Raw genomic sequence first — 9,374 nt, 5'->3', positions numbered from 1 at the left:
TTCACATAAGGTCCGGGGTCAGGATAAAAGACAGATTTTTGACAAATTTCAAAATATGTAAGATATTGTCCAAATTATTTTTTATTTCACGTCTAGACATGTGAAATGCATGAACTAGTGCAAAAAAGTGTAACAAAATTGGTTTGATTTTTTTTTAGTACTTTTCAGTTTTTCTTAGTTTTCACATAAGGTCCGGGGTCAGGACAAAAGACAGATTTTTGACAAATTTCAAAATATGTCAGATATTGTCCAAATTATTTTTTATTTCACGTCTAGACATGTGAAATGCATGAACTAGGGCAAAAAAGTGTAACAAAATTGGTTTGATTTTTTTTAGTACCTTTCAGTTTTTCTTAGTTTTCACATAAGGTCCGGGGTCAGGACAAAAGACAGATTTTTGACAAATTTCAAAATATGTCAGATATTGTCCAAATCATTTTTTATTTAATTTCTAGACATGTGAAATGCATGAACTAGTGCAAAAAAGTGTAACAAAATTGGTTTGATTTTTTTTAGTACTTTTCAGTTTTTCTTAGTTTTCACATAAGGTCCGGGGTCAGGATAAAAGACAGATTTTTGACAAATTTCAAAATCTCTCAGATATTGTCCAAATCATTTTTTATTTCACTTATAGACATGTGAAATGCATGAACTAGGGCAAAAAAGTGTAAAAAAATTGGTTTGATTTTTTTTAGTACTTTTCAGTTTTTCTTAGTTTTCACATAAGGTCCGGGGTCAGGACAAAAGACAGATTTTTGACAAATTTCAAAATCTGTCAGATATTGTCCAAATAATTTTTTATTTAATTTCTAGACATGTGAAATGCATGAACTAGTGCAAAAAAGTGTAACAAAATTGGTTTGATTTTTTTTAGTACTTTTCAGTTGTTCTTAGTTTTCACATAAGGTCCGGGGTCAGGATAAAAGACAGATTTTTGACAAATTTCAAAATATGTCAGATATTGTCCAAATTATTTTCTATTTCACGTCTAGACATGTGAAATGCACGAACAAGTGCAAAAAAGTGTAACAAAATTGGTTTGATTTTTTTTAGTACCTTTCAGTTTTTCTTAGTTATCACACAAGGTCCGGGGTCAGGACAAAAGACAGATTTTTGACAAATTTCAAAATATGTAAGATATTGTCCAAATTATTTTTTATTTCACGTCTAGACATGTGAAATGCATGAACTAGTGCAAAAAAGTGTAACAAAATTGGTTTGATTTTTTTTTAGTACTTTTCAGTTTTTCTTAGTTTTCACATAAGGTCCGGGGTCAGGACAAAAGACAGATTTTTGACAAATTTCAAAATATGTCAGATATTGTCCAAATTATTTTTTATTTCACGTCTAGACATGTGAAATGCATGAACTAGGGCAAAAAAGTGTAACAAAATTGGTTTGATTTTTTTTAGTACCTTTCAGTTTTTCTTAGTTTTCACATAAGGTCCGGGGTCAGGACAAAAGACAGATTTTTGACAAATTTCAAAATATGTCAGATATTGTCCAAATCATTTTTTATTTAATTTCTAGACATGTGAAATGCATGAACTAGTGCAAAAAAGTGTAACAAAATTGGTTTGATTTTTTTTAGTACTTTTCAGTTTTTCTTAGTTTTCACATAAGGTCCGGGGTCAGGATAAAAGACAGATTTTTGACAAATTTCAAAATCTCTCAGATATTGTCCAAATCATTTTTTATTTCACTTATAGACATGTGAAATGCATGAACTAGGGCAAAAAAGTGTAAAAAAATTGGTTTGATTTTTTTTTAGTCCCTTGCAGTTTTTCTTAGTTTTCACATAAGGTCCGGGGTCAGGACAAAAGACACAATTTTGACAAATTTCAAAATATGTCAGATATTGTCCAAATCATTTTTTATTTAATTTCTAGACATGTGAAATGCATGAACTAGGGCAAGAAAGTGTGAAAAAATTGGTTTGATTTTTTTTTAGTACCTTGCAGTTTTTCTTAGTTTTCACATAAGGTCCGGGGTCAGGACAAAAGACAGATTTTTGACAAATTTCAAAATATGTCAGATATTGTCCAAATCATTTTTTATTTCACTTCTAGACATGTGAAATGCATGAACTAGGGCAAAAAAGTGTAAAAAAATTGGTTTGATTTTTTTTTAGTACCTTGCAGTTTTTCTTAGTTTTCACATAAGGTCCGGGGTCAGGACAAAAGACAGAATTTTGACAAATTTCAAAATATGTCAGATATTGTCCAAATCATTTTTTATTTCACTTCTAGACATGTGAAATGCATGAACTAGGGCAAAAAAAGTAAAAAAAAATTGGTCTGATTTTTTTTAGTACCTTTCAGTTTTTCTTAGTTTTCACATAAGGTCTGGGGTCAGGACAAAAGACAGATTTTTGACAAATTTCAAAATATGTCAGATATTGTCCAAATAATTTTTTATTTCACGTCTAGACATGTGAAATGCATGAACTAGTGCAAAAAAGTGTAACAAAATTGGTTTGATTTTTTTTTAGTACTTTTCAGTTTTTCTTAGTTTTCACATAAGGTCCGGGGTCAGGACAAAAGACAGATTTTTGACAAATTTCAAAATCTGTCAGATATTGTCCAAATTATTTTTTATTTCACTTCTAGACATGTGAAATGCATGAACTAGGGCAAAAAAGTGTAAAAAAATTGGTTTGATTTTTTTTAGTACCTTGCAGTTTTTCTTAGTTTTCACATAAGGTCCGGGGTCAGGACAAAAGACAGAATTTTGACAAATTTAAAAATATGTCAGATATTGTCCAAATCATTTTTTATTTCACTTATAGACATGTGAAATGCATGAACTAGGGCAAAAAAGTGTAAAAAAATTGGTTTGATTTTTTTTAGTACCTTGCAGTTTTTCTTAGTTTTCACATAAGGTCCGGGGTCAGGACAAAAGACAGAATTTTGACAAATTTCAAAATATGTCAGATATTGTCCAAATCATTTTTTATTTCACTTATAGACATGTGAAATGCATGAACTAGGGCAAAAAAGTGTAAAAAAATTGGTTTGATTTTTTTTAGTACCTTTAAGTTTTTCTTAGTTTTCACATAAGGTCCGGGGTCAGGATAGAAGACAGATTTTTGACAAATTTCAAAATATGCCAGATATTGTCCAAATTATTTTTTATTTCACTTCTAGACATGTGAAATGCATGAACTAGGGCAAAAAAGTGTAACAAAATTGGTCTGATTTTTTTTAGTACTTTTCAGTTTTTCTTAGTTTTCACATAAGGTCCGGGGTCAGGACAAAAGACAGAATTTTGACAAATTTCAAAATATGTCAGATATTGTCCAAATTATTTTTTATTTCACGTCTAGACATGTGAAATGCATGAACTAGTGCAAAAAAGTGTAACAAAATTGGTTTGATTTTTTTTAGTACTTTTCAGTTTTTCTTAGTTTTCACATAAGGTCCGGGGTCAGGATAAAAGACAGATTTTTGACAAATTTCAAAATCTCTCAGATATTGTCCAAATCATTTTTTATTTCACTTCTAGACATGTGAAATGCATGAACTAGGGCAAGAAAGTGTGAAAAAATTGGTTTGATTTTTTTTTAGTACCTTGCAGTTTTTCTTAGTTTTCACATAAGGTCTGGGGTCAGGACAAAAGACAGATTTTTGACAAATTTCAAAATATGTCAGATATTGTCCAAATCATTTTTTATTTCACTTCTAGACATGTGAAATGCATGAACTAGGGCAAAAAAGTGTAAAAAAATTGGTTTAATTTTTTTTAGTACCTTTCAGTTTTTTTTAGTTTTCACATAAGGTCCGGGGTCAGGACAAAAGACAGATTTTTGACAAATTTCAAAATATGTCAGATATTGTCCAAATTATTTTTTATTTCACGTCTAGACATGTGAAATGCATGAACTAGTGCAAAAAAGTGTAACAAAATTGGTTTGATTTTTTTTTAGTACTTTTCAGTTTTTCTTAGTTTTCACATGAGGTCCGGGGTCAGGATAAAAGACAGATTTTTGACAAATTTCAAAATCTATCAGATATTGTCCAAATTATTTTTTATTTCACTTCTAGACATGTGAAATGCATGAACTAGGGCAAAAAAAGTGAAAAAAAATTGGTCTGATTTTTTTTAGTACTTTTCAGTTTTTCTTAGTTTTCACATAAGGTCCGGGGTCAGGACAAAAGACAGAATTTTTACAAATTTCAAAATATGTCAGATATTGTCCAAATCATTTTTTATTTCACTTCTAGACATGTGAAATGCATGACCTAGGGCAAGAAAGTGTGAAAAAATTGGTTTGATTTTTTTTTAGTACCTTGCATTTTTTCTTAGTTTTCACATAAGGTCCGGGGTCAGGACAAAAGACAGATTTTTGACAAATTTCAAAATATGTCAGATATTGTCCAAATCATTTTTTATTTCACTTCTAGACATGTGAAATGCATGAACTAGGGCAAAAAAGTGTAAAAAAATTGGTTTGATTTTTTTTTAGTACCTTGCAGTTTTTCTTAGTTTTCACATAAGGTCCGGGGTCAGGACAAAAGACAGAATTTTGACAAATTTCAAAATATGTCAGATATTGTCCAAATCATTTTTTATTTCACTTATAGACATGTGAAATGCATGAACTAGGGCAAAAAAGTGTAAAAAAATTGGTTTGATTTTTTTTAGTACCTTTCAGTTTTTTTTAGTTTTCACATAAGGTCCGGGGTCAGGACAAAAGACAGATTTTTGACAAATTTCAAAATATGTCAGATATTGTCCAAATCATTTTTTATTTCACTTCTAGACATGTGAAATGCATGACCTAGGGCAAGAAAGTGTGAAAAAATTGGTTTGATTTTTTTTTAGTACCTTGCAGTTTTTCTTAGTTTTCACATAAGGTCCGGGGTCAGGACAAAAGACCGATTTTTGACAAATTTCAAAATATGTCAGATATTGTCCAAATCATTTTTTATTTCACTTCTAGACATGTGAAATGCATGAACTAGGGCAAAAAAGTGTAAAAAAATTGGTTTGATTTTTTTTAGTACCTTTCAGTTTTTTTTAGTTTTCACATAAGGTCCGGGGTCAGGACAAAAGATAGATTTTTGACAAATTTCAAAATATGTCAGATATTGTCCAAATTATTTTTTATTTCACGTCTAGACATGTGAAATGCATGAACTAGTGCAAAAAAGTGTAACAAAATTGGTTTGATTTTTTTTAGTACTTTTCAGTTTTTCTTAGTTTTCACATAAGGTCCGGGGTCAGGATAAAAGACAGATTTTTGACAAATTTCAAAATCTCTCAGATATTGTCCAAATCATTTTTTATTTCACTTCTAGACATGTGAAATGCATGAACTAGGGCAAGAAAGTGTGAAAAAATTGGTTTGATTTTTTTTTAGTACCTTGCAGTTTTTCTTAGTTTTCACATAAGGTCTGGGGTCAGGACAAAAGACAGATTTTTGACAAATTTCAAAATATGTCAGATATTGTCCAAATCATTTTTTATTTCACTTCTAGACATGTGAAATGCATGAACTAGGGCAAAAAAGTGTAAAAAAATTGGTTTAATTTTTTTTAGTACCTTTCAGTTTTTTTTAGTTTTCACATAAGGTCCGGGGTCAGGACAAAAGACAGATTTTTGACAAATTTCAAAATATGTCAGATATTGTCCAAATTATTTTTTATTTCACGTCTAGACATGTGAAATGCATGAACTAGTGCAAAAAAGTGTAACAAAATTGGTTTGATTTTTTTTTAGTACTTTTCAGTTTTTCTTAGTTTTCACATGAGGTCCGGGGTCAGGATAAAAGACAGATTTTTGACAAATTTCAAAATCTATCAGATATTGTCCAAATTATTTTTTATTTCACTTCTAGACATGTGAAATGCATGAACTAGGGCAAAAAAAGTGAAAAAAAATTGGTCTGATTTTTTTTAGTACTTTTCAGTTTTTCTTAGTTTTCACATAAGGTCCGGGGTCAGGACAAAAGACAGAATTTTTACAAATTTCAAAATATGTCAGATATTGTCCAAATCATTTTTTATTTCACTTCTAGACATGTGAAATGCATGACCTAGGGCAAGAAAGTGTGAAAAAATTGGTTTGATTTTTTTTTAGTACCTTGCAGTTTTTCTTAGTTTTCACATAAGGTCCGGGGTCAGGACAAAAGACAGATTTTTGACAAATTTCAAAATATGTCAGATATTGTCCAAATCATTTTTTATTTCACTTCTAGACATGTGAAATGCATGAACTAGGGCAAAAAAGTGTAAAAAAATTGGTTTGATTTTTTTTTAGTACCTTGCAGTTTTTCTTAGTTTTCACATAAGGTCCGGGGTCAGGACAAAAGACAGAATTTTGACAAATTTCAAAATATGTCAGATATTGTCCAAATCATTTTTTATTTCACTTATAGACATGTGAAATGCATGAACTAGGGCAAAAAAGTGTAAAAAAATTGGTTTGATTTTTTTTAGTACCTTTCAGTTTTTTTTAGTTTTCACATAAGGTCCGGGGTCAGGACAAAAGACAGATTTTTGACAAATTTCAAAATATGTCAGATATTGTCCAAATCATTTTTTATTTCACTTCTAGACATGTGAAATGCATGACCTAGGGCAAGAAAGTGTGAAAAAATTGGTTTGATTTTTTTTTAGTACCTTGCAGTTTTTCTTAGTTTTCACATAAGGTCCGGGGTCAGGACAAAAGACCGATTTTTGACAAATTTCAAAATATGTCAGATATTGTCCAAATCATTTTTTATTTCACTTCTAGACATGTGAAATGCATGAACTAGGGCAAAAAAGTGTAAAAAAATTGGTTTGATTTTTTTTAGTACCTTTCAGTTTTTTTTAGTTTTCACATAAGGTCCGGGGTCAGGACAAAAGATAGATTTTTGACAAATTTCAAAATATGTCAGATATTGTCCAAATTATTTTTTATTTCACGTCTAGACATGTGAAATGCATGAACTAGTGCAAAAAACTGTAACAAAATTGGTTTGATTTTTTTTTGTACTTTTCAGTTTTTCTTAGTTTTCACATAAGGTCCGGGGTCAGGATAAAAGACAGAATTTTGACAAATTTCAAAATCTCTCAGATATTGTCCAAATTATTTTTTATTTCACTTCTAGACATGTGAAATGCATGAACTAGGGCAAAAAAAGTGAAAAAAAATTGGTCTGATTTTTTTTAGTACTTTTCAGTTTTTCTTAGTTTTCACATAAGGTCCGGGGTCAGGACAAAAGACAGAATTTTTACAAATTTCAAAATATGTCAGATATTGTCCAAATCATTTTTTATTTCACTTCTAGACATGTGAAATGCATGAACTAGGGCAATAAAGTGTAAAAAAATTGGTTTGATTTTTTTTTAGTCCCTTGCAGTTTTTCTTAGTTTTCACATAAGGTCCGGGGTCAGGACAAAAGACAGAATTTTGACAAATTTCAAAATATGTCAGATATTGTCCAAATCATTTTTTATTTCACTTCTAGACATGTGAAATGCATGAACTAGGGCAAAAAAGTGTAAAAAAATTGGTTTGATTTTTTTTAGTACCTTTAAGTTTTTCTTAGTTTTCACATAAGGTCCGGGGTCAGGACAGAAGACAGATTTTTGACAAATTTCAAAATATGCCAGATATTGTCCAAATTATTTTTTATTTCACTTCTAGACATGTGAAATGCATGAACTAGGGCAAAAAAAGTAAAAAAAAATTGGTCTGATTTTTTTTAGTACCTTTCAGTTTTTCTTAGTTTTCACATAAGGTCTGGGGTCAGGACAAAAGACAGATTTTTGACAAATTTCAAAATATGTCAGATATTGTCCAAATAATTTTTTATTTCACGTCTAGACATGTGAAATGCATGAACTAGTGCAAAAAAGTGTAACAAAATTGATTTGATTTTTTTTTAGTACTTTTCAGTTTTTCTTAGTTTTCACATAAGGTCCGGGGTCAGGACAAAAGACAGATTTTTGACAAATTTCAAAATATGTCAGATATTGTCCAAATTATTTTTTATTTCACGTCTAGACATGTGAAATGCATGAACTAGTGCAAAAAAGTGTAACAAAATTGGTTTGATTTTTTTTTAGTACTTTTCAGTTTTTCTTAGTTTTCACATAAGGTCCGGGGTCAGGACAAAAGACAGATTTTTGACAAATTTCAAAATCTGTCAGATATTGTCCAAATTATTTTTTATTTCACTTCTAGACATGTGAAATGCATGAACTAGGGCAAAAAAAGTAAAAAAAAATTGGTCTGATTTTTTTTAGTACTTTTCAGTTTTTCTTAGTTTTCACATAAGGTCCGGGGTCAGGACAAAAGACAGATTTTTTACAAATTTCAAAATATGTCAGATATTGTCCAAATCATTTTTTATTTCACTTCTAGACATGTGAAATGCATGAACTAGGGCAAAAAAGTGTAAAAAAATTGGTTTGATTTTTTTTTAGTACCTTGCAGTTTTTCTTAGTTTTCACATAAGGTCCGGGGTCAGGACAAAAGACAGAATTTGACAAATTTCAAAATATGTCAGATATTGTCCAAATAATTTTTTATTTCATTTCTAGACATGTGAAATGCATGAACTAGGGCAAAAAAGTGTAAAAAAATTGGTTTGATTTTTTTTAGTACCTTTAAGTTTTTCTTAGTTTTCACATAAGGTCCGGGGTCAGGACAGAAGACAGATTTTTGACAAATTTCAAAATATGCCAGATATTGTCCAAATTATTTTTTATTTCACTTCTAGACATGTGAAATGCATGAACTAGTGCAAAAAAGTCTAACAAAATTGGTCTGATTTTTTTTAGTACTTTTCAGTTTTTCTTAGTTTTCACATAAGGTCCGGGGTCAGGACAAAAGACAGATTTTTGACAAATTTCAAATTCTGTCAGATATTGTCCAAATCATTTTTTATTTCACTTCTAGACATGTGAAATGCATGACCTAGGGCAAGAAAGTGTGAAAAAATTGGTTTGATTTTTTTTTAGTACCTTGCAGTTTTTCTTAGTTTTCACATAAGGTCCGGGGTCAGGACAAAAGACAGAATTTTTACAAATTTCAAAATATGTCAGATATTGTCCAAATCATTTTTTATTTCACTTCTAGATATGTGAAATGCATGAACTAGGGCAAAAAAGTGTAAAAAAATTGGTTTGATTTTTTTTTAGTCCCTTGCAGTTTTTCTTAGTTTTCACATAAGGTCCGGGGTCAGGACAAAAGACAGAATTTTGACAAATTTCAAAATATGTCAGATATTGTCCAAATTATTTTTTATTTCACGTCTAGACATGTGAAATGCATGAACTAGTGCAAAAAAGTGTAACAAAATTGGTTTGATTTTTTTTAGTACTTTTCAGTTTTTCTTAGTTTTCACATAAGGTCCGGGGTCAGGATAAAAGACAGAATTT

The sequence above is a fragment of the Alosa pseudoharengus genome, unplaced genomic scaffold (genome assembly GCF_046254945.1).
Source record: "Alosa pseudoharengus isolate Yale_2024_CS ecotype anadromous, Long Island Sound unplaced genomic scaffold, YU_APseudo_1.1 YU_APseudo_1.1_scf_75, whole genome shotgun sequence".
Lineage (NCBI taxonomy): Eukaryota > Metazoa > Chordata > Actinopteri > Clupeiformes > Clupeidae > Alosa > Alosa pseudoharengus.
This window is presented reverse-complemented; position numbering follows the sequence as displayed.